Source organism: Balaenoptera borealis (assembly GCF_965194805.1).
Source record: "Balaenoptera borealis genome assembly, chromosome: 3".
NCBI lineage: Eukaryota > Metazoa > Chordata > Mammalia > Artiodactyla > Balaenopteridae > Balaenoptera > Balaenoptera borealis.
Window position 1 is genome coordinate 111,036,450 of NC_138866.1, and position 26,505 is coordinate 111,062,954.

Here is a 26,505-nt window from a genome sequence, read left to right on the forward strand (position 1 = left end):
GATGATGGCCATTCTGGCAGGTGTGAGATGAAACCTCATTGTAGTTTTGATTTGTATTTCTCTAATGATTAGTGATATTGAGCATCTTTTCTTGTGCCTGATAGTCATCTGTATATCTTCTTTAGAGAAATGTCTATTTAGGTCTTCTGCCCATTTCTTGGTTGGATTGTTTGTTGTTTTGATATTGAGCTGTATGAGTTGTTTGTATATTTTGGAAATCAATCCCTTGTCAGTCACATCATTTGCAAATATTTTCTCCCAGTCCATAGGCTGTCTTTTTGTTTACGGTTTCCTTTGCTGTGCAAAAGTGAAACCCAGATCTTTAACCGGCATTCACAGCGTACTCCCCGCTGCACAGCTCACCATCTTAACATGAATATCCTGTATTAAAGTTTTCCACGTTGGTTACAGCTTGTTCAGTATCTACCTCTGGTATTTCTTTTTTTTAAAGTCCTGTAGCATTTCAGTCTTCTCAAATCCAACGGTTATTCTCTTTCTTCAAAGTTCTTTGTCTTTCTTCTCTATTGTAGAGTTTCGAGTCAGTCTTGCGGTCTATCTGCTCTCCCCTTTGATGTTTAATTAATATTTCTTCCATGGTTTCTTAAAGCTTCTACCATAGTTTAACCATTTTTATACTTCTTAAAACTTTCAAATCCATAATTAAACAAATAAGAATTCAGAATGCATAACATTCTTTGATTAAGAAAATATACAGTTGAGGATACCTGAATTTCACACACTTTTACGTACTGTTCAAAAAACATTACGTGGAGTGGGAATTCTAAGTTTAAATTCGAGAAGGTTAACTACATAAATAATCAGAAATGTATATGATTCTTATAAACAGCTCCATACGTGCCCGTCACCTCTCAGTATCAATATTTATATAAGTTAACAGATATGCTTCTTATAGGATCACTGAATATTTTCTATTCTTTGGCAGGAGTGATTAAGTAAAAAAAAAAAAATGCCCAGATGAACTCTAAGAAAAAGGACCCAGTGTTTTATGTATCCCCATTACAGCATGAGCCCACTGTATTATAGTGGTGGAGGGGCTCAGCCTGCATCCCACCCCCCAAGGACCGTTTGGGCTTTAGGCTGTGCTCCATAAATGCTGCTGGGGCCATGGAGAGGGGCAGTGCTCATGTTCTGTTAGCCAAGCATGCTGTCTCTAAGAGTGATACCAAGGCACAGCTCTTTAAAAAGAACAATTGCTCTTCCTGACATAACTTCAAAAGTTGGGGGTCTTTCCCCAAACATCTGTGTCTGCCTTTATAGTTCAGTGATCCCAGAATTTGTGCTGTAAACGTTTACATTCCCCAGCCTGTTCCAGGGCTTACCATGAGAAATCAGGCGATGTGATGCTTCCTCTCCTTGGTCCTAAAACTCCCTCTTTCCATCCTCAAGGAGACTCCTCTAGAACCAGTATCTTGAGACTGCCAGTCAATTCCACCATATCTGCTCCTTCCTGAACAGCACCTACAGCAGTCTAGTCTGGAAAGGTGATGTGACTTTCCCCTTTGGACACTATCCCTGGTGCCAGCACAGCACCTGCCCATGGTAGGCACTCAAGGCATGCTTGTTGAGTGAATGACTGAACACCAAGTATGTACCCCTGCAGACCGTTTCATGTATGAGCCCCAACTTCCCTAGACCTTCATGACTCAACCGTGGCTGGATTAAATTGACTCAGTCTTTGTTAGCGACCACATTCCAAGCCTATGGAGGCAGGAAGGCAGAAATACAGGCTTTCTGCCTGAACCACTAGACCCCAATTTTCCTGTGCAACAAAAGACTGTCTGATTCCCTGACCTCTCTCCTCCTTATCCCTCTGTCCCTGGGACCCATGTCGGGGAGGCAAACTGCTATCATCTACCAGGCAGCTGGGTTCAGTAGCTTGATATCGGGTCGTAAGCAGAGAACCATAAATTTTAAACAAACCCGGGGCTGTTGTCATTGTTTAAAGTTTCTCCAGGGACCTCCCTAGATAGGATCTGGCTCCATGCAGACACATTTCCCTGACAGCTCTTTCCACAGACCATCCACTGAGCATCAGTATGTAGAAGGTCCTAAATCATGAGCCATCCAGCTGAGATATAACTTCCCTCCACAAGTTGTCAAACATTCTGTGATGTGTTGAGACCTGGCAGTCAGCTGGATGTGTCCCTCCTCTCTGTACAATTCTCTGCTTCCCTGTGGTCATAGTTCCCATGTGCAGGTGAGGGTTGCTATTTGAGTTCTGGGCAGAAGAGTAAGTTAGGCTGTAAAATCAGATGCCATTTCACAAGCTCAGGCTTTACTTCAAATAGTAGCAGGTTACTGTTCACTCACTGAACAGTTGTTGAGTGCTTCCTAAGTGCTCAGCGAGGTTATAAGGACAATTAGACGTGGTTCTTGCTTTCATGTATCTTATATGGTAATGGGTCAACTGATAGTTCGATGAGTAATTATAATCCAGTGATAAAGGCTGTAATGGAAGAAATGTAGAGTGGAATGTGCTCTACTTTTTCCCTCTCTTTCATTGGGAGATGTACATACAGAAAAGTCCATACACCACATATACAAACTAAGAAATAATTACAAATAGACACCAATAAGACCATGACCCAGGACTAGATTGAGAATATTTGCCAGTACCCCAGAAGTCCTCTGTCTGCTCCTCCGTGATCAAAAGCAAATCCCACCCACACTCACCCCCCAGGTTAACCACTCTGCTGACTTTTGAAGTAATTTTTTTTACCTTCCTTTTTGTTTTACCCTCTATGAATACAACAGCAAAGAATACAGCTTAATTTGGCCTGTTCTGGGAACGGAGTCATCCTCTATATATTCCTTAGTGTCTGGCTTCTTCCATTCAAACTTGTGTTTGTGAGATTCATTCATTTTGTCTTGTAGAGTTATGTTCTGTTCATTTTAATTGCTGCATAGTATTCCATCCTGTAAATAGACTACAATGTATCTATTCAACTATTGATGGACATTTGTGTTGCTTCCAGCTTTTGCCTATCACACACACTGCTGGGTCATGTGATGTGTGTATGTTCAGTTTTAGTAGCTATTGCCAGTTGTCCACAGTGGATGCTTTCATCCTCAGTATGTGTGAGTTCCTGTTGCTCTGCAACCCTGTCTACACTTAATACTGTCTGATTTTTTAATTTTTGCTAATCTGTTGGGTATGAAATTGTATTTCATTGAGATTTTATTTAACACATCCCTGATTACTAAATAGATTGGGGAATTTTTTTTCACACACATCTGGGCTATTTGTATTTCTTCTCTGAAAATGTCTGTTGTACATTTTGCCCATCTTTCTATTGGATTGTTTTTCTTTTTCTTGATGATGCATAGTTATTTTTATGTTCTGGAGGCTAATTCTTTGGTGATTATATGTGTGACACATGTCTTTTCTTATATTCTTATCCTCTTTATAAAGGATGTCATTTCATGAAGAAGTTTCTAACTTTAGTGTAATCATATTTGTTCATCTTTTTCTTTATGGTTTCTGCATCTTCTTTCTTGGCTATGAAAGTGTTTTCCACCTTGAAGTCATTAACACATTCTATATTGTCTTCTAAACATTTTATACTTTTCCTTTTAATTTTGAAATAGTTATAAACTCCCAGGAAGTTGCAAAAATAGTGCATAGATGTGATATCTTATGTAAAACTGTAGTACAATGTAAAAACTCAGAGACTTCACATTGGTAAATACTGTTAGCTAGATGACAGACTTTATTCAATCTTCACCAGTTTTTACATGTACTCTGTGTGTGTGTGTGTGTGTGTGTGTCTGTCTGTCTGTCTGTCTGTGTGTCTGAGTGTCTGTGTGTGTCCATGTGGTTTTTATGTGATCTGGTCCTATATATAGATTTGCATTTCATTTTTTAGTGCTTAACCCACATGGAATTGCTTTTATACATGGTGTGAGGTAGGGATTCAGTGTCCCTCCAGTCCCCATGGATCATTTATCATGGATGTTCTAGCATCATTTATTGAATAGTCCATCCTTTTCCCCACTGATGTGTAATACTTGTTTTGTAATAACTCAGATTTCCATATATGTTTAGGTCTGTTTCTGATCTCTCTATTGCACTCCACTGATCTATTTATCCATTCCTGCTCTAGCACCACAGTATCTTAAATACTTTATATTAATAAGTCTTGCTATATGGCAGGATAATTCCTAAGACTTTGTTCTTCTTCAAGAGTGTCTTAGCTAGTCTTGGACTTTTTCTCTTCAATATGAAGTTTAGAATAGGTTTTTCAAGTTTCACAAATGGTCTTGTTAGGATTTTTATTGGAACTATATTAAACTGCATTGTGGAGAATCGATGTCTTTACAATAAATAATAATAAATAATAAATCTTCCTATCCAAGAACATGATTTAGTTCTTAATTCAGCTAAGTTTTCTTTAATGTCTTTCAGGAAAGTGTTGCAATTTTCTCCATAAAGAGCTTGCACATGTTTGGTTAAATTTATACTTTGCATTTTTTGTTTCTCTTATAAATTTTATCATTTCAATTACATTTTCAATTACATTGTTGGTGGTGTGTTGAAGTATAATAGAATTTTGTGTATTGACTTTTTATACGTTAGCTTTGCTAAAATCTCATTAATTCTAATAATTTATTTATAAATTCTGTTTTTCTGAGAAAGCAATCATGCAATCTGCAAATACTGCCATAGGCGTCTATAGCTGCCTTGGATCAAGTTAATACATTTCCTTCCCTTCCTAGTTTGTTTATTTGCTCATCATTTCTCCTTCCCCATTCTTCCTTCCCACATTATTTTTCTTCTTAAATTATGTCATTTAAAACTCCTTTTTTAAAAGTCTGTTGATGATAATCTCTCTTGATTTATGTTTATCTGAAAATTTTTTTGCTGTTGTTCTTAAAAGAAAAATTTAATGGTCTAAAATTCTATGTCCCTTAACTTTATTGAGGCATAATTTATATATCATAAAATTCACCGATTTTAAGTGTGCAATTCAGTGGTTTTTAGTGACTTTACTGAGTTGTATAATGTAATGTAACCATTATCATAATCCAGTTTTAGAACTTTTATATCATCCCAGTAAGATCTCTTGTACCCACTCATAGTTAATTCCTTTTCTCACACCCAGGCAACCACTAGTCTACTTTCTGTCTCTAAAAATTTGCCTTTTCTGGACATTTCATATACATGGAATTATGTAATATGTGCTTTTGTGTCTGGCTTCTTTCACTCAGCATTCCACTCAGTCTTTCATGGTATGAACATAGCTCATTTGGTTTATCCAGTCACTAATTGCTTGTTTCCACTTTTATGATTAATGATGCTATGAACGTTATGTAAGTCTTTATGTGGACATATGTTTTCATTTCTCCTGGGTATTATCCCTAAGAATGGAATTGCTGGGTCATATGGCAAATTTATGTTTAAGTTTTAAGAAACTGCCAAACAGTTTTCCAAAGCAGCTTCCCACCAGTAGTAATATTTGAGGATTTTGATTTCTCCACATCCTTGCCAATATTTGTTGTTGTCTGTCTTTGACTCTAACCATTGCAATGGGTGTAAAATGGTATTTCATTGTGGTTTTAACTTGCATTTCCCTAATGACTAATGATACTGAGCATCTTTGCATACACGCATTAACCATTTGTTTATCTTCTTTGGTGAAATGTCTATTCAAATCTTTTGCCCATTTTTAATTGGGTTGTTTATCTTCTTATTATTGAATTGTTAAGAGTTCCTTGTTTATTCTGCATACAAGTCTGTTATGAAATGAACGTTTCTGTCCCCCCCAAATTCATATGTTGAAATCCTAATCCCCAGTGTGATGGTATTAGGAGATGGGGCCCTTGGGAGGTCATGAGGGTGGTGTCCTCATGAATGGGATTAGTGGCCTTATAAAGAGATCCCAGAGAGCTCCCTAGCCCTCTCTCTGCCATGTGAGGATACAAGAAAGTAGCTGTCACCAGAACCTAACCAAGCTATCATCCTGATCTTGGACTCCAGTCTCCAGAACTGTAAGAAATACATTTCACTTGTTTATCAGTCACCCAGTCTGTGGCACTTTGTTATAGTAGCCTGAATGGACTAAGACAAAGTCCTTTCTCAGATGTGTTATTTGCACATATTTTTTTTCAGTCTGTGTCTTATCTTTTACTGTGAACATATGTGCCTTGATACTTTATCTGTATAATTCTTTGAGGCCTGGGTAGAAGTTGCATTGCTCCAATTGAATTGGGTTTGCTTCTGCCAGTCACCTGGGGGACTTGCGTGATCCAAATGGACTCCCCCCACCCCATGTTTACTTTCCAGACAACAGGAAAAGGCAGGAGGGGGAAGGGCAGGACATGCTTCTTCACTTTCGGGGCAGATGAGTAAGTTGCACATTAACTCCCACTCACGATCCCAGAACTTAGTCATATGATCATACATAGCCATAAGATAGGCTGGGAAATGCAGCTTTTAGCTCAGTGACTATGTGCCCAACTAAAAATCCTATGCAAAACGGTAGTGCACAGTCTAGTAAATAACAAAACCCACATCCAAACTCAGGTCTGTGTGATCCCAAAGCCACACCCTTTCTACTATGTTAGGGAAGAAGCCAACAGAATATTATGTTTTAATGGACTCCTAAGAACCCTCACGCACCAACCACCACCCCGGCCCCCAGCAAATGAGTGTCAGAGCCAGGGCTTGAGCATGGGTCTGCTCAAATGATCATCTTCTTGCTCCACCACCCTGCCCTCTGGACTGTTCCTGAAAGGGGCATTTTCATGGTCGTCTGGGTAGCATTGTACTTATTCTGTATTTTTCTGGGGAGGCAGAAGTTACCCTCCCAAATGCCATCCCTTCTTCTCTTTCCAGAGAACTAACTTCGCCCTGTGGCCCAGGACTTGGCGTTTTTTTAGCCTGCGTTGTGGCCTAGAGCCTGCCTGCCAGGGACAAAGAGAACAAAGCTCCTGATGGAATGCCCACTGCAGTGGCCAGTCAGGAAATGCCACTGGCCTCAAGGCTGCACACAGAGGCATCTATTTCAGCTGGGAGGGTGCCTGAATATGAAAATTGTTGAGTTTCTTTTTCTTTCCTTTGAAGATTTTTGCAGGAGCTTGAGAACCAGCGAAGTGGGAGAAATGTGTGACAGTTTCAAAAGTAGGTTTCTCCTCTGGACTGAGTTCTAACCAGCTGTCTGTGAATGCCTGGTTCATGCCACTTCACTCTCTGTCCTAGCTTCACTCTGTCAGGTCTGCTTTAGGGATGGTTACTGTTTCCCTAACCAGAGACGACAAGCCCCATTCAGTGCTGAGCAAAAAGGTTAGAGAGGTACCCTTCCTTTGGGATAGATGCCCTGGAGAAAACAAAACACTTGGAGCTGCTTAAAATGGTGAGGAAGTCACTTTGCATCTGTGCAAAAGTGACACTCGCACCTTTACTTTCCACCTTCATTAGGCTGCTTACATATTCCTAAAGTCAGAGGCCACGATGAATTTGCCTTATCTCAGAGAGCAACTCTAAAATTGGAAATTATTCATCACTCACCAGCCTACTAAAATGCATCCTCTGAGCCAGTAGACAGCACTGGGGTTGATGCTAATGGGATGGAGGGGGAGGAACGCAAAAGAATTAGAGGGCACTGTTCATTTGGACAAATATTAATTGGGCACCTACCATGTGACAGGTGCTATTCCAGGCACCGTGAATAAAACAGCTACTTCCCTCCGGGGAAATGTGGTGGCTTTCTATCACATAGAGTCATGACAACAGGTAATTACAGCAGAATATGCCAATGATCTTCTAGAATACTGAACCTCGTATTGTGGAGCACAGAGGTAAGAACAGCCCCTCCCCTTGGAGGTGTCTGAGCAAGGTTTGAAGGCAAGGAGGCGGAGCATCCCAGACTCAGGCACCAGCTTGTAAAAGGCAAGAGAACGTCAGAGTTGGTGGCATGGGGAAGGTTTCCAAGCACTGCAGTGGGATTAAATGTGCGGTGCTGGAGGACATGGAGGTGGAAAGAGACATGGGTGGAAAAGTGTGCGCTGGGGTCTCTGTGGTCCCTCTATACCCATTCTAAGCCTTTCTCTGCCCTGCTCTTGCCCTGGAGGCTGACCTCTATGATCTCCCAAGCTGCTGCCTTCCCGCTGGGTTTAGCCAATGGGAGGCAGCAGCAGCAGATCAAGAAGGAGGAAAGGGCTTGAGGTTGGGCTGTTGATTCCTGCCGTCCACGAGCTCCCTCCCTGCCAGGTCTCCCTGGCCCTACAGCTCTCTGCAGGTTCCAGTACCACCGCTCTTCCCTCTGTCCCCTTAGGCTTCGAGGTAGGACTAGCTGCTGTCTGATATGAGGCCTTGGAGGCTGCACCGTCGGGTCCCTTAACTTTACCAGCCCCTCTGTAACAGTGCCTTCATTAAACTCTCTTCAGTCGACCCTTGAAAGTGGGCATCTGTTTCCTGCCAGGACCCTGGCTAGTACTGGAAATTTGGGTAAAACGTAAAGAACAACCTTGCCAAGGAATGACCATTCCTTTCTGTTTTGTTTTTATTTTGCAATGACAGTGGCATACTATTCTTTTGAACTCCCATAAATTATAAACTGAAATAAACCAGGCACAAAAGACCATATATTACCTAATTCCATCTGTATGAAATGTCCCGAAAAGGTAATTCTGTAGAGGCAGAAAAGCAGATTAGCTCTTGCCTGGGGCTGAGGTGTAAACAAGAAGGGTCTACGAAGTTGCACAAGGGATCTTTTTAGGTGATGGGTTGTGGTAATGTCATACAACTCTGTAATATATTATAAATCACTGAATTGTATACTTAAAATGGATAGATTTTATGATATATAAATTAAACCTCAATAAAGCTGTTATGATTATAAGCGAAATATATCAATAATATGGAAAGTTTGGAAAATAGAGAAAAAAATCACCTATAAGCCCCACCCTAACATAACTATTATCATGTTTTTCACATTCAATTCCAGTTCTATACTATCTACATTTGGCAATTATGGAAATAATGACATTAGCTAACATTTATTGCATGCTTACCAGAGCCCAGGTGCTGCGTTAAACACATAACACATTATTTCACTCAGTTCTCACAACGTAGAGGAAGGTACTATTTTTTTTTACTGAAGTATAGTTGATTTACAATGTTAGGTTAGTTTCAATGTGTACAGCAAAGTGATTCAGATATATATATATATCTTTTTCAGATTCTTTCCCCTTATAAGTTATTACAAAATATTGATTGTAGTTCCCTGTGCTATATAGTAGATCCTTGTTGATTATCTATTTTATATATAGTAGGGTGTATATGTTACCCCCAAACTCCTAATTTATCCCTCCCCCCACTTTCCCCTTTGGTAACCATAAGTTTGTTTTGATGTCCGTCGGTCTGTTTCTGTTTTGTAAATAAGTTCATTTGTATCATTTTTTTTAGATTCTGCATATAAGTGATATTATGTGTTATTTGTCTTTGGCTTACTTCTCTTAGTATGATAATCTCTAGGTTCATCCATGTTGCTACAAATGGCATTATTTCATTCTTTTTTATGGCTGAGTAATATTCTATTGTGTATATGTACCACATCTTCTTTATCCATTCATCTGTCGATGGACATTTAGGTTGCTTCCGTGTCTTGGCTATTGTGAATAGTGCTGCTATGAACATTGGAGTGCATGTATCTTTTCAAATTATAGTTTTCTGAGGAAGGTATTATTACTACCCACATTTTGTTAATAAGAAACCTGAAGCTCAGAGAGATTCACTGACTTCCTACATAAATGTCACTTTCCACCTTGCTGTAGTATTGATTCTTTTAATGTCTGCAAAATCATTTAGTGGGTTTTTATACTACATAATGCTTAACTCTTCCCTCTTCTGTAACATGTATAATGTTTTCATAAAAAGTGTTGTGATGAACATCTTCATTAGAAATAGCTGTATCTATATTTAACATCATCTTCTTAGGGTGCTTTTCTAGAAGCTGGGTCAAAGGGAATAAGGCCATTTGAAAATGTCTTGAAGTGAGATCAATTTCCAAAGGGTTGGAATTAAAATTCCCACCTGGCAATTTTGTCCTAGCCTCACCAGCACTAAATATCGCTAAGTTTTTTATGTTCTGCTTAATTTAGTGGCTTATTTGTTCCTATTTTAATTTTCATTCATATAACTACTAGAAAGGTTGGAGTTTTTACCATACCAGTTGAATGTCCTCTTTTATCATATCCGAGTTTTCTGCCCACTTGTTGATGGGTGTCTTACTGGTTTTCTTAACCATGTGTATGAGTTCTGTGTAAATATGTTAACCCTTCATGTTTCATCTTAGCTGGAAATGTTTCCCATTTGCCTATTTCTTTATTACACAAACTGCTTTTACCTGTTTTTACATAATGAAGCCAATTATTCTTTCCCTCTGTGAGTTTATCCATGGCTTTCAAAGACACCTCTCTTCAAGGCTTTGGTAGCATTCAGTTATATTTTCTCCTGATTCTTCTGTGGTGAAGTTTGTTTTACATTTAAGAATAACCCACCATTTATTTTAGTGTATAGTTTGAGATGGGAGTCTAAATGATTTTTTTTCCCAAATCATTACCCAACTTTTCCAATACCAAATATCACTTCCTTTCCCCAGTTTTGTGTTACTTCCTTTATCATATATTATGTTCTTATAAGAGGCTCCTTTCTGCTCCAGAGACAAACTATCTTAATGGTTCTTGTTTGACAGTATGCTGTTGTATTTAGTAGGTCTAAAATGTCTCACCTGTTCATCCAGGAGAGGTCAGGTGATCCCACTTGCAGGGCACCTGGGTGAACAACAGGAAACATGGGTCTGGTGCTCAACACAGGAGGCTGTTGCCACAGTTTTGGGGGGAAGCATGCCATGACCCCGGGGGTGACTGAGACCCCCAAGGAGAATAGTGAGCAGGAAACCTGATCCTGAGATGCGTAGAACTAACGGGGCCAGAAGAGCCTTCCAAGACAATTTCACATAATCCCTTCAGTTTATAGAGAAGAAAACAGAGGTGAAGAGATAATGTCTTTAACCCAAACCCACAGAGGCAGTTAGAGGCAGAGCTGGAGCTAGACCTGGGCCTCTTGACGGCTGGTCAGGAGCTCTTGAATGTTCCCCAGAAAAGAAAGGTCATAAGGGGCAGAGGTCCATGTGGGATGCAGCACCAGGGAAGACTCAATAATCATGAAGACGGCTTATCTGTGAGTGCCACGTCACTAAGTCCTCTCACTCCTACTGTCTGCAGCTGGTCCTCGCCTCAGCCCTTCTGTCAAGTCCTGTGCAAAGTCTCTTAACCAAACTCCCCTTAACTGACTGGCCAGGTCAGCTAGCCCCCATCCTCTGTGTTAAATACACCAACTGATGCTTCCAGCTACGCGCTCATCTCTTACCTGCCTCCATACTTCTGCTTCCACCAGATGTTTACCAAGAATCAATTATTTTTGTTCCCAAATCTATTTATGACACTTTAACACTGTAGTTATTTAATTTAACCAAAAGGAACATAAACCAAAAGAGAGAAGTGGAACAAAAGACAACTATTGCTGTTTTATGACAAACACGTTGCTTTAGAAGAACTGGACAAAGGTGAACCACTAAAAAATCTTTTCGAACAAAGTATGGATGGGATAACTGTAAAAAAAACAGGGGGAGCTTTGTATTAATCTAGGATTCTGCACTCAAACTGTTTCATAAGTGACTTAGGTTCCCTCTTTATAAAAACAGAAAGTGAAAATTATGAGTGTGGCTCATGCGAGACAGAGAGGATTGTCATCAGGGGGCTTTTTTTTGAAAGAAAAGGCCGTGGGTCCACATCAAAATAAGATTGTATGTGTCCTGTTTTATGATTTTCCAGCTTGGCCAAACTCATTGATTAATCATCCGACTGCTAGTCCCAATCACGTAGGATAAGAAGACTTCCGTTTGCTATCAATATAAAATAATCCCCATTTCCAGATGAGTTGTCCAGCCTCTAAGCACCGTGGTCAGACTCTGAGAGGGAGGCCTGTGGATGTGACCTGGGTGTGATGCCACAGAAGACACTGGGTCCAAATTCCAGCTCCACCCTAACCAGTTGTGTGGCCTTGGGCAAATCACTGATGCTCTTTGAGCTTAGTTTTCTCACCTACTTAACAATACCTGTGTCTTGGGATTATTGTCTAGTTGAAAGGATGTTGGTAAGCAGCCAGCAGGGTGCCGGACCCACTTTTAAACATGAGCTTCCTCTGCTGACTCTAAATGGAAGAAGTGGGGATGAATGAGCCTTGGGATGTGCACTGGATGTGGATGAGCATGGAAGATGGATGGCTTCCCTCCTCGTTGGCAAATTCCAACTCACAGAACGAGACAGCCTGAGGAGAGGGGCACCTGCGACGTGGTTCTGTTAGGTGCACGTTCAGACCTTGTGCCCAGGAGTCGAGACAAGGGGATCCTGGGAACAGAATGTGCGGGACCCTCCTGGAGCCAAGGGAAGGGGAGCTTTGGGAGCCTGCACGAGTCGGGAGCAGCCACGTGAAGTGGCGTGGGAAGGAGTCCGTTTGCAGGGGGTCACGCCACCTTGCAGGGGTGCCTGGCAGTGCCTCGGAGGGCATTCTGAGTCCTGGGACTTGTAAGCTATTTTCCCTGGTCCTCACCACCCTATAGCTTCCCCAGCTGCTGGGCCAAGAGCTGAGGGGCACCCCAGCCTCAGTGCTAGAAGAAGCCCCACTCTGTCTGTCTCTCTGTCTCTCTCTGTGTCTCTGTCTCTCTCCTCCCCCGCCCTATCTGTGGCTGAGTCAGATGGAGCAGTCCTCAGGTTTCACTGGTTGGCAGTTTTGGCCTTCCCAGAATGCCTGTGCCCAGCCCACAAGACACAGAAAGAGCTGCTGCTAGCATGAGTTATTTTGGTCAGCTGAGTCACCACGCCAGAAAACAAGATATGACCCTGCCTCATGTCTGATCTGAGGGGCTGGAGCTGGCTGGGACCTCAGGAAAACTGAAAGCCTTAACTGAGACATCACCCATTTGAGTCCAGGGTCCAGCCTCTGCCCTTGTGACCCAGCCCCTAACTGGAGAGGGGAGCCACCCCTCTGCCCTGGTGATGAGGACCCTGAAACCAGGGTGCCCATCCATCATCACAGCCCCTCTGCAGCCTCTGGGCTTGACATTGGCACTGCTGCTCCCTGATGCCCCCTGACTTGTATTACAGTTAATGGTACCTGGGACTCGGCCGCCTGCCCCACTAGACCCTGTGCTCCCTCGGGTGAGGGACCACACCCGTTTATATGCCTCTGGTACATATCACAGTGACTGGAACACAGGAAGTGTTCAGTAAACATTAGCTTCTTTCCCTTTATTGTCTCTTTACGGCAAGACATCTGAATGTCAGCTCCTCTACCTTTAAGCATCTTTCCTGCTTAGGACTTCTCGTTTGCTCTCTGTAACCAAGTCTAAGTCAGCGTCCAGACCTCAGCCACTCCTGTCCACTCAGCCTGACCCCTAGAATTGCCGCCCCCTCTGGCTGCCTCCAACACCTGCTGCCTTATATCTGCTGCCCTTCAGTTTCCTGCATCTCCTGAAATCACGGGCCGAAGTGGTCTGCATGTGGGCATAGGCATCGTCTTCTGGGAAATCGCTAGCGTCTTTGATCCCCAGAAGGTTATGGGGGTGGAATGAGGCTTAGAAAGGTTTCGGATAAGCAGCCCTTTAGCAAGACTGGCCTGGGCGTGTGCTGGTGGGCTTGCCTCCACCTCTTTTGTAAGGTTCCCTTTTGGGGTAGGGAACCTTGGCTGAGGCTCCAGGGCGGTGGCACGTTAGTGTGTGCACACCTGAGTGCCTCCCCTGTGACAGCATTCAAGCACTAGGCCTAGTGGTGCCCATCAGAATAGCCACTTGTTAGGCTTGTCATCTTTACCATTTTTCAGTGTTTTACATTCTGAACGTTTTTAAGGCAGAAGTCATTTTAGCTTGGAAACTCGAGATGGAGTGAATCAGCCCAGTCTCATCTGAAGTAGATAACAAGGCTGAGTTTGGTGAGAGGTAGAGTCAGCTGTTTGCCTGGACACCACACACAGCTGCACGAAATGATACCCCCTTGTAAATAAATCACCGGCTGGCAGCCTCACCTTGGAATATTTATAAGGAGACAGACCTGGGAAGGAAGAACTAGGCTGCAGAGATGATTGGAAGAGGGACTTTATAGTGTGTCCAGAAAGTGTGATTCTTGGTTGCCTGTAGGAAGACAGGGGAAAAAAGGAAGGAAATTCTATGAGGAGGGAAACGGTGTCTAACATTTTATTTCATTTTCAGTGGTGCCCCTGTCCTCGTGTGTGTATGTCTTTTTAAAAATTTTTTATTGAAGTATAGTTGATTTACAATGTTGTGTTAGTTTCAGGTGTACAGCACAGTGATTCAGTTATATATATATATATATATATATATATATATATATATATATATAAGTTATATATAAATATATATATATTTAGTTAAATATATACAATATATATTCAGTTTTATATATATAACTATATATATATTTATTACACGATATTGAATATAGTTCCCTGTGCTATACAGTAGGTGCTTGTTGGTTATCTATTTTTTATATATAGTAGTGTGTATATGTTAATCCCAAACTCCTGATTTATCCCTCCCACCGTGACTGTGTGTGTCTTTCTCACCGCAGGAGAGGGGAGCTTACAGGGGAAGTCTGCTTCCTTCCTTACTAATCCCCGAGCTCTGGCAGGGCAGCCCGGAGCAGGAAACCCTCAGGTGTCTCAGGGGAGTCCCCGAGTTTGTTCCCAACTTATGCCAAAGCCCTGTCCACAGGGATGCTGGCCTGGCGCCCCCCCTTCTCCGGTTCTAATGTTGATGAAGCACTTTGGGTGAAAGGAGATCTGCTGCTGAGAAGAGATACAGCTGGGCCTGGGAAGTATCAGGTACACTTATCGCGGTGCAGAGCCAGACGCTGCAAGGGGACGCCCCAAGTCCAGTGAGCATGGTGTAACCTTAGACAGGCTGCCGCCTCTTTAAGCGTCTTCCCCACCCCACCCCTTCCAGCACTCAGCTTGTCCCATCTATTAAATTCCTCCAGAGACATTGGGGAATCGCACCTCCACCTCCCCCAGGAATGCCTCAGAGAACCCCAGGAAAGGAACCTCAAGGTGTAGTGGAAGGGGCACCAGGCAAGGAGCGGGGAGCACTGAGCTTGGGCCATTGATTTAGGCCTTGCTGAGTTCTCATCAGCAACAGCTGATTGAACAACCACTCCTGTACCACATCCTTGACCTACGGACACCACTGCTCTAGGTAATGGGATGAAAAGATGCAAGAGGCAAGATCCTGTGCCTCGTGGGAATCAGAGATATGAAAGCAAGCTGAGTACTGTAACATGAGTCACAGTACAATCAAGTAAACTGTGCTAGACATTCATGGAAGGTGCTGGGGGTTGAATAGGGGGTACAACACCCAGACAAAGGGCGGAGCTGTGACAGGAGGGAGCGTCTGAGCTGAGGGCGGAAGGATGAGGAGAGGTGAGCCAGGCCAAAGGGGAGGGCCCTTCTGGGCAGAGGGGACAGCAGAGGCAAAGTCCCAGGGGTGGGAAACATCATGGTACGTGGAGAAAATGAGAGCTTTTTGGCATTGCTGATGGATGTGGCCAGAAGTAGTCTGGATCTATAGTCAGGACCAAAACATAAAGGACTTTGAACTTCAACCTAAGAAGTTTGAATCCTGTAGATGGTCTTTTTAAAATGTAGCCTAGAGCATGTCACTCCTGTATTCAGAACTCTGCAATGGCTCCATTTCCCCCACAGTAGAAGCCACAGCCCTTACAATGGCCCATAGGCCCAACAAGGCCTGGCTTCCAACTGCCTCTCTGACCTTATCTTCTTCCAATACCCCTGCACACTCTCACAGCCTCCTCCCTAGCCCTCAAACAAGCCAGGCAGCTTCTGCCCCAGAATCTTTGCACTGCCTCTTCCGTCTATCCTAAATGCTGTTTTCCCAGGTATCTACATGGCTTACTCCTTCGCCTTCTTTGAGTCTTGTTGAAATGTTACTTCTTGGTGAAGCCAGCCCTGACCATCCTTTTCCAAACTGCATTAGCTTCCTTCCCTCATTCCACAGTCTAAACCCCCTTACCCTGTTCAATTTTTTTCTTTCAGAACACTTATCACCTTTTAACATACTGTATAATTTTATTATTTATTATGTTTCCCCCATCTGGAATCTAAACTGGACCAGGGCAGGTGTTTTTGTCTGCCCTGTTTATTGCTGTATCCCAGCACCTAGAAGAGTGACTAGCACATAGTAGACTCTTAAGAAACATTTCTTAATGACTGATTTAGCTAGGGAGCCAATGGCAAGCATTAGATAGAGGGGTGACATACTCAGATTTATAATTTACAATCACTCTAGGTAGGCAGTGTAGACTCATGGTAGTTTTCCCACTCCCCCCCCATTTTTAAATCATGACTCACAGTTAGAAATTCATTTCAATTTCTTGTACACACATTGGAACATACAAAAACATCTAACTGAAACAAAAGTTTCATGAAACAGTAGTTACCTTTTCACCTTTGCAATGCTCTGTGATCTATTCTATTCTATGGTGACTTCATTTTTTAAAATTACTGAATTGACTTCACAGCTCCCCAGTAATAGACTAAGGCTTGGAGTTCAAAAACCACTGGTATAATATTCTGGAATTTGATAGTGATGATGATTGTACAACATTGTAAATGTACTAGAAAAACCACTATGGAATCTAAAACAAAAAAAAACTGTACTGATGAACGTAGTGACCTAGTGGCAGGGCGTAGACATAGAGAATGGACTTGAGGACACGGGGAGGAGGAAGGGTAAACTGGGACGAAGTGAGAGAGTGGCATGGACATATGTACACTACCGAATGTAAAATAGATAGCTAGTGGGAAGCAGCCGCATAGCACAGGGAGATCAGCTCGGTGCTTTGTGATGACCTAGAGAGGTGGGATGCGGGGGTGGGAGGGAGACGCAAGAGGGAGGGGGTACGGGGATATATGTATGCATATGGCTGATTCACTCTGTTGTACAAAAGAAACTAATACAGTATTGTGAAGCAATTATACTCCAATAAAGATCTATTTAAAAAAAACCCACTGAATTGCACACTTTAAAATAGTTTAAATGGTGGGTTTTACATTATGTGACTTTTATCTCAAAAACAAAATCTTTTTTTTTTTAATTAATTTATTTATTTTATTTATTTTTGGCTGTGTTGGGTCTTCGTTTCTGTGCGAGGGCTTTCTCTAGTTGTGGCAAGTGGGGGCCACTCTTCATCGCGGTGCGCAGGCCTCTCACTATCGCGGCCTCTCTTGTTGCGGAGCACAGGCTCCAGATGCGCAGGCTCAGTAATTGTGGCTCACGGGCCTAGTTGCTCTATGGCACGTGGGATCTTCCCAGACCAGGGCTCGAACCCGTGTCCCCTGCATTGGCAGGCAGATTCTCAACCACTGCGCCACCAGGGAAGCCCCAAAATCTTTTTTTAAATGGTATAAAAGATTAATCTAAAAGAGACCAACCTAGAAATAGGAAGACCAATTAGAAAATGATTATAATCGTCCAGGTAAGAGGTGATGAGTGGACAGAGATAGTCCAAATAGACAAGAAGGGCAATTCCAGAATGATTTAGAAGGTTAAATTGGAAAGCATGAGAAATAGGAAGAGTCAAAGATGATTCTAGACTTCTGCCTCTGCTACAAGGGGATGATGGTGCTATCAGGTGAAATCAAGAACACAGCCAGTACACATAGTAGGAAACCATATTGATTTTTAAAAAGTAACCTATGTGTGTGCACTCAAACATTTGTCAAAGCAGAGAAGAGCTATGAGGCTCCCCGCTGCACTGTTGGCTAGCCTGGGAGGCCTGCTGTGTGAAGCTAGAGGTCCACCAGCGATCAAGGGTGGGCAGCAGGAGGGGAAAGCACAAAGGAGGCCTGGGAGGGAAGGGATCCAGAGAGACCAGGGGTGCCACGTTGCAGAAGCCAGAAGACTAGAGACTTTTAGAAGGAAGGTGACCAGCCAAGACATGCAGAGATGCGGGGCCTGGAAAGTGAAGGGGCAGCAAAGATAAAGGCAGAAGGGCAGGAGTCTGGAAGGTCAAGGCCCCCCTAACCAGTCTCAGCTCTTTTCAGGAATAGCTCCCCCAAGTGACTCTTGGCCTCAGAAGCAGCCGGGCCTAGGGCCATGACAGGCCAAACTGCCTTATTGTCTTCACCCACCTTCCTCATTCTCTCCTGCCCCCAAGCACAGCCAGGCTGGCTCTTGCTCCCTTGGCTGTCCTATGTGGAGGTCCAAGTGGCCTCTGGACATCCCTGAAAGGAATTTCCTGTTAACAACCTCCCCTGCGGGCTGGGCAAAGAGTGGATGGATGTGATGACGCCAAGGACTGGATTGGGTGGAAACAGGAAAATGGACAATTTTCACTCTGGGGGAAAGAAATGCACAGTCATTTTTTCAGCTAGCCCCAGTCCTCACATGATTCTAGTAGTAGAATCTTCCACCAGCCACCCAGGTATGTGGTGGGGCTCTGAGACCCACCTGAGGATGGGGAGAGGCAGACTGCTATTCAGGAGAGAGGGGCTGAGACCTTTCCAGAAAGCAGTCATGATGTGGGACGGATTTCTTAAATCCTTTCAGAGAAGTATGCAGTGTCTTCAGATTAACAAAGTGAATCACTCAAGGGGCCCACAGAGGCAGAGCTAGAAAAGAGGGCATGATCAGCTCTGCTCATCGATAGCCTTGAATTGCTATTTAGCATTTATGGTAAAGAACTGGGCTGTGTCACCTGCAAAGCAAAATGCTGAGAGGGGCACAGGCTAGGCCCCTTCTCTCCTATACAGCATCTTTGTGTGAAATAGAAAAAGTCATCTCTTCCTTTGGGCCAACGCAGGCCGTTGCCAGGGAGCACAGCTTGGTGAGCAAAGCTCAGGCTAAATCAGATCCCTCTACCCCATCCCCTGCTCACCACCCAAGCTGGATGCTCTTGTGCAGTGTCCAACCTGTGCAACCATATGCAGCAGCCCCAGAGACAGCGATGAATATGGCAGCATCTTCAACCCCCAGAAGTTCAAAAACTGGTGGGCAAACACACACATGCAATCAGCCAACTAACAAAAGCAGCCTCTGAGAAATGCTAAAACAGAAAGGCTAATGGTGGCGGGGAGATTCATCCTAATGGGGAAATCTGAGAAGACTTCCTGAGGAGATAGAATTTGAGGCAGGCCTTGAAATGTTGGCAGAGAGGGGAGTGGAGAAAGGAGGCACAAGATTTCAAGGTGTCTTCTCGGGAGGGGGAGTAGATTGTCATGGCTGGAGGAAAGGGGAGCCGGGGGGATGGAAAAGGGTACTGGGGAAGGCATAATGGGAGGTAAGTGTAAGGGCTAAAGTTGTGGAGAACACTGACTGACTTACTGAGGGATGTGCACTTGGAGAGAGCCAGAGAAGTTTGGGGAATGGGGGTTCCCCGTCCAACCTGGCTATCCTGGGTCTTTCTCAGAAGTGGGGTTGTCCTGTAAGAGGAGTGCCCCAGCTTCCAAAGGGTGCCCCAGCTGCTCTTTACAAGAGCTGAGGAAGCCCCTGAGCCAGGTGTCGGCGTGACTGCATTATGCAGAGGTGCGGTGTGAAACATCTGTGCAGATTCATCAGTGGGTCAAGGAAGGGCTGGAGAATGGCCGTCCAGCTGCATCTATTAGAGGTCATCTCAGACAGCCCTGGCCCTGCTCCAGCGGTGGAGGGGACACTCCTGCTCTCCTTGAGGGCCCTGTGGATGTGCACACCTCACCGGAAGGCCACCTGAAGAAAGCATGCCTTTCAAAATCCATAGGATGGAGCCCAGAACCCATAGCATCACCTGGTCCAGGTAGACCTAGTTACTGTGAGAAGAGACTTCCTGTCCCAGAATTCCTCCATCCAGGATGGCTCAGTCCTCCTTACTCTCTGCTCCTACATGAGACAAACAACCATTGCAGAGAAAAATCCCATGGCCAACCACTTTGTCCTTCTGAAAAGTCTCTTCCTTGCATTCGCCTACACCCTTGCTTCTCAAAATACCGTCTGCAGACCTGTAGCATTAGCGCTGCCTGGGAGCCTTATGGAAATGAAGAGTCTTATGCTCCCTCCCAGACTTACTCAGCCAGCTCTGCCTTTCTGCAAAATCCTCAGGTGATTTGTGTGTCTGTTGAGGTCTGAGAAGCCTGTCCTAAACCGTTCTTTCCTGCTCTTTGTGTAGCTCCTTGGCCACTCTTTCTCAGTCTCCCTGACCTTGACTCTTAACCAACCCCTTTTAATGCTAGGAGATCCTCTGCCCATTACCTCCCCCCTCTTCCCCTCTCCCTGGGTGATCTCGGCCACTCCCACTGCTTCATGTACCATCTGCTTCTCACGGATTCCCTCATCTGTACAACCAGAGCACTCTTCTGGGTGCCCGACCCCTAGATCCAAATACCTATGATATGGTGCCATAAACAACCCCTCACATGCCACATGCCCCGTATTGAATTCATCTTCTCTCCCTCGGCCCTGTGTCCCCTAGGGCACCCAGGCCCCCATTCAGGGACTCATCCCAGACTCCTCTCTCACCCTTAACTCCTAAATTCCTTCTACACGCTGGGGGTCCACTTCCTAAACTGTTCCTGATCCTGCCCCCTAACTCCTCCATCCTCACTGACACCACCTCAGATCCAGAACATCTCTGTCCCAAGAGCCACTGCAGGTCTGGCCAACTTACCAGCACAAATGTCCTCCAAGTGGCAACTCTGCTGTCTTGTAGCCACTGGAACACATAGGGTCCTTGGTGGCTGCCGCAGGGGAGGTGAGCGCTGGAAGACCTCACCCCAACAAATACTTTAGCCCCAGACTGACACCCACGTCACTAAGGCTCACAACCCATTGGTCAGAACTAGTCGTGTAGCCTCATCTAACTTTTTTTTTCTTTTTTTTTTAAACTGAAGTGTAGTTAATTTACAATGTTATGTTAATTTCTTCTGTACAGCAAGGTGATTCAGTTATACGTATATATACATTCTTTTTTTAATATTCTTTTCTATTATGCGTAGTCATAGGATACTGAATATAGTTCTCTGTGCTATACAGTAGAACCTTGTTGTTTATCCATTCCATATACAATAGCTTACATCCACTAACCCCAACCTCCCGCTCCATCCCTCCCCCAACCCCCTCCCCCTTGGCAACCACAAGTCTGTTAGCCCCAAATAACTTCAGGGCGTGGTGAGGGAGGGTGAACCTGCTGGGCCATAGCCTGGAAGGAGAGGGCAATTGGGCATAGGTGAGCACTAGAAGCCTCTACCAACCATCTTCCTCCTCCGTTCCGTCTTCTCCTTAGCCCTTATCATCATCTGACATAGTGTGTATTTGCCCATTTACAGATTTTTGTCCTCCTGCTAAAGAATGTAAGCCCTCTGAGGGCAGATCATATGTTTGGTTCATTGCTGTATTTCCAGTACCTAGAACAGGGGTTGGCACGTAGTAAGCACTCGATACATATTTGATGAATGAGTTACCAATAAAAAGAATAAATAAAGGGCTGGATGGTGTGTGTGTGTATGGGGGCCAGCAGTGGGGGAGGGGAGTGATGTGAGAGGAATGTGAAAAATAAGAAGGGGTAATATCACAAAAGGTGTTATAAGCCAGATAAAGGAGCTTTTGCTTTATCCTGTAGAGTGTAGAGAACCACAGCGGGGGATGGTTTAAAAGGGGAGAGATGTTCTGGAAGATCACTTGGGATGCAGTTTGGAGGATGGATTGGAAGGGGGTCATGCAGGAGGCAGGGAGACCAGCCGGGAAACAACAAATGGTGGTTTAGATTAGATGGTGGGATTCCTGAAGGAGGAGAAACAAGGCTCTCTGAGGGAGTGCATGTGGGGCTTGAGAGGAGGAGAGGATGGCTTTAAAGGGTTTGGCTGGAGTTACTAAAAGGTTAGAAGGAGGGAGTTCCCTTTGTTCATCCTCAAGCCAGGAGGACTGAGGGGTGGAGGAGACCAGGGGGGAGGGTGGTAACGAGGAATTTGTTTGAGACACAAGAACTTTGATCTGGTGCACGTGCCCAGGCCTCGCTAAATGACACGTGACTCCACACTTAGACAGTTCATTTCCTCACCACTGAAATTTTGCCCACCCTGTTTCCTGCCCTTGAAGAATGTTCCCTCCCTCTCTGTCAACCACTCCTAGCTCTAACCTCGGAGAACAAATCAGAAAGAACCCTGAGAATATGGGCTCTCTGGCTGAGAGCTGCCACCTGCCCTGAGAGCACAGACCTGCTCCCCTGTGTCGAGGTCTCAGGGCGGAGGGGAGTTGTCAGCCTGGCCCCTTGCGGATCAAGGTGGGTGGATGGACAGCCTCCAGGCAAGGGCCAAGGCAGCCATCGTGTTCAAAGGCAGGCACGGCCGCCAGCTCTTGTCAGCGTAGTTACTTCTCGGTGAAATGCAGTTCTCCCCACTGTGGCTGCTGCCTCTCTCCCCTCTCTGGGTTCTGGTCCCCAGTCTTGGCCAAAAACAGTGCCCCTGTCAGTCCTGTTCTTGGCCTGGCCCTGCTCCTTGTGCTGACTTCCCTCCCACATGCCAGCCTTTTCCAAAGTTGTCCAGAATTGAAAGTGATCCCCCCGCACCATCACTCAGGGCAAAAGACAGAAGCCCTTGTGCCGTCTCTCTCTTTCTCCTTGAGGGAAGGAGGTGGGCTTACTTAATCCAGTCCACAGGAGATCCTCCCCAGCCACCTCTGGAAACACCGTACTAGGGACCAGTGTGGGACCACTGTTCAGCTACAGCCTGACTCCAGTGGTCTCTAGGCTGGTAATTTTCTGTGTAGTTAGCTGCTCTCCTGCTCCCACCTGCTGCACTGGAGGTGATTGAATATCACCTCGTGCATTAACCATGCACAGAAGAGGACTGCCAGAGCTCCGTTACCCACCTGCCCACCTGTGGCCCCCATCCCTCCGTCACAGGCCATCTGGATTGACACCTTGATTGATTACAAGGGTTCCATCATGTGTGCAGCAGCCGCAGCATTACCTGGTGGGACAGGGAGGGCTGCGTTGTAGCCAGCCCGTCCGTCTATGCTGAGTGTCCCCTCCTGTGGGACCTGGGCACCTCTCTCTGACATATTCCTCAGAGCCCTTGTTTTGTAGGCGCCTGTCTCCTGCTAGGACAGCGTCTGCCAACCCACCATCTGCTCCACATCCTATAGAAGGGGCTTTGGCAAAAAGAGTCCGAATTCAGCAGTTTTGATAAACCCCCAGAGAAGATCACCCCTGTGCCATTTCCAAGAAATACCCACACCAACTTGTGAATTACAAAACCCAGCCACAAAATAAAGGGTTGGTAGTTTGCAGAGAAATTGACACAGCCAGGAAAGAGAAGAAAGCTGCTGCTGATGAATGCCTCCTCTTTCCAAATACTAGTGGGTAAAGAAGAAATGGCCAGCCCCTGAATTCAAAGCCTTTGGAGGAAGAAGAAAATAATGCAAGAGTTTGATTTTGGGTTGCAGTACAGAGCACTGTTGCTGTAAAAGCTCAGCAGGAGGGGAATGAGAGGAGGGAGGCTAATATTTGTTGAGTTCCCGGCACGTGTCAGACGTTGTGCGGGCAATTTCGTGGACGTTACCTCGCTGAGTCTTTACCACAGTAATGTGAGACAGGTATTTCTGCGCTCATCCCTCAGGTGAGGCAGCAAGTTCAGAGAGCTGACACAGCCTGCCCACCGTCTCACAGCTCACATGGCAAAGTGGTGATTCAAGTCAAGCTGTCTCATGCTGAAGTTCATCCTCTCTCTGCTGTACCACGTGTTCTCCCCAGCACATTCCAGGAAAGTGGGAAACCAGAAAGGATCTTAACTCATATTGAAGCAAAATCAGAACAAGAAACTTGAGAGCAAGTGTCACTGAATAAAATTAGTTTGAATAATCTATATTTAAGGGTCCCATGAGGCATCTATCAAGAGGGAACAGTAATTGTGCTTTCAGATACCATCTGCTGTTCTCTGAACATTTTGGCTCTGAGAGTCTCTGTACCCCTCCCCTCCTGGCCCCCTGACCCCCTCATCAACTAAGTTGCCTACCTTCCACCAGTATGCTGAATGAAATGCCCAGCAGGGCCTCAGAATTGCTTTCAGAGCAGCTGTATGGCTGTCTTAGTCTGCTTGGGCTGCTGTCACAAAGCATCACAGATGGGGTAGCTTATGAACAACGGAAGTTTATTTCTCACAGTTCTGGAGGCTGGAGCATAAGATCAGAGTACAAGCATGGTTGGATTCTGGCGAGGACGCTTTTCTCATTGTATCCTCATATGGCAGAAAGAGGGTGAGAGAACTCTCTGGGATCTCTTTTATAAGGGCACTAATCCTATTCATGTGGGCTCCACCCTCATCACCTAATCACCTCCCGAAGGCCCCACCTCCTAATTACACTGAGGGTTAGGATTTCAACACAGAAATTTTGGGGGGACACAAACATTCAGTCCATTGTAATGGTCATTGCTAATCTTAACCATAATAGTTGTAATTTTTCAAAACAGTGGAATTGAAAGTAAGAGTTTAAAACAGCTCTGGGCACAAGGTCCCCCAAACCATTTCCTGCTCACTCTTCCTACATCCAAATTTTTGTAAGGAGGCCTGGGAATCTTAAAGTTGAGTGCTAAGGTCATGAGGCAAGGGGCCAGCGGCACTGTCAGGTAGAACTTGCTGTGACACTGGAAATGTCCTTTATCTGCACTGTCCAATATGGTGGCCACTAGCCACACATGGCTATTGAGCGCTGGAAATGTGGCTAGTGTGACTGAGGAACTGTACTTTTATTTAATTTTAATTAATTGAAAAAAAAAATTTTTTTTTTTTGCAATTTCTTTTTTTAAATTTATTTATTTATTTATTTATGGCTGTGTTGGGTCTTCGTTTCTGTGCGAGGGCTTTCTCTAGTTGTGGCAAGCGGGGGCCACTCTTCATCGTGGTGCGCGGGCCTCTCACTATCGCGGCCTCTCCTGTTGCGGAGCACAGGCTCCAGACGCGCAGGCTCAGTAATTGTGGCTCATGGGCCTAGTTGCTCTGCAGCATGTGGGGTCTTCCCAGACCAGGGCTCGAACCCGTGTCCCCTGCATTGGCAGGCAGATTCTCAACCAGTGCGCCACCAGGGAAGCCCAATTAATTGAAATTTGAAACTTAAATAGCCACATGTGACTGGTGGCTCCCAGATTGGATGGTACAAGAGAGGAAACTAACCTAAAAGTTGGGAAAATTCTAGAACATAGGCCTTGTCTATAGGGGGCCAGCCTTGATCAGGTACCACTTTGGGAGGTTGCTAAGCAGCTCTGGGCATCTGAGACACAGAAGGAAAATTCTAAAGGAAGGAGGATGGCTGAGGAGGGTATGAAGATAGCCTCACCAGTTCAAGTTTGTCCAGAAACAGCCCTATTCATTCACCATTTGGAATTTGACCAGGTAGATGTGGCTCCAGGGTGTGCAACTGAGCTCCAAGCTTTACACAGCTCTGGGAGGCACACTGTTGTGCAGGAGGCCATGTGACTTGACACTGACTCTTCTTTGATTTCAGGCCCATTCTGTCCATGCCATTTGATTCCACAAGCTGGAAGAATTGCTGCTTGCCCCATTGTTTCCCTCGATCCCTGTAAGTACCTCCTGGAGAGTACCCACTCTGTGATTTCAGCCTTCTTTCTTTTTTCCTTCCTCCCTCCCTCCATCCCTTCCTTCCTGCCTTCCCTTCTTCGGTAAAAAAATTTTTGATACAATGAAACAGAACTGATTGACAGGTCCTAAATTTTGCCCTGGGGATCCCCTTATCCTAGCAACTGCCTCTCTCAATTAATGTGTCTGTCACCTTTGCCTGAGGCTTGTGATTGCAATTCTAGAGGCCACTTTTTGTGTTTTTCTTAGACCCATACAGGGTGTGATCAGCAGAGCATCTCAGACATCACGTGTCCAGATCCCTTGTTATATATGAAAGGACAGATGCTCAGAGAGCGGGGAGACTCACCCCAGGCCTTTCCATGAATTTTTTGGTGGAAGAGGAGGGATTAGAGACTGTGCATGACATGCCGCGGCCTCCTTATCCAGGAACCGCTCAACCTCCCTGCCTAGGGTAAATCTTCAGTTTTGCCAGCTCCTTGTGTGCTTCCACTGTCTCTAGTTTCCTCAAAAAGGTATTCCTCTCCCTGTCTGCAGGGATGCAGCTCAAATCCTTAGAACTTCTAACACAGTATTCTCCCTTTATCCAACCTCCCAGGCTCCAGTGGAAGTTAGGCCACAGAAGAATCACTTTCCCCCACTGGGCTCTATTCAGAGCTCTCTTTCTCTCCAACACTGATAATCTAGGATAATCTGGGACAGCCTTCTCAAACTGTAATGTGTATACAAATCCCCCTGGGGTCTGGTTCAATCGCAAATGTAGACTTAGTAGGTCTGGCATGAGGCTTGAGACTCTGCATTGCTAACAAGATCCCAGGTGATGCTGAAGCTGC

At 44.8% G+C, this 26,505-nt stretch overlaps 1 long non-coding RNA gene across 1 annotated transcript in view; it reads left to right on the plus strand.

Moving 5' to 3' along the window:
- Positions 1-26,505, plus strand: part of LOC309624856 — a 103,061-nt gene that overhangs the window by 36,388 nt on the left and 40,168 nt on the right. The window contains exon 3 of the long non-coding RNA XR_014242170.1: positions 25,581-25,655. This is a non-coding gene — a long non-coding RNA (uncharacterized lncRNA). The remainder of the gene's footprint in view (positions 1-25,580; positions 25,656-26,505) is intronic.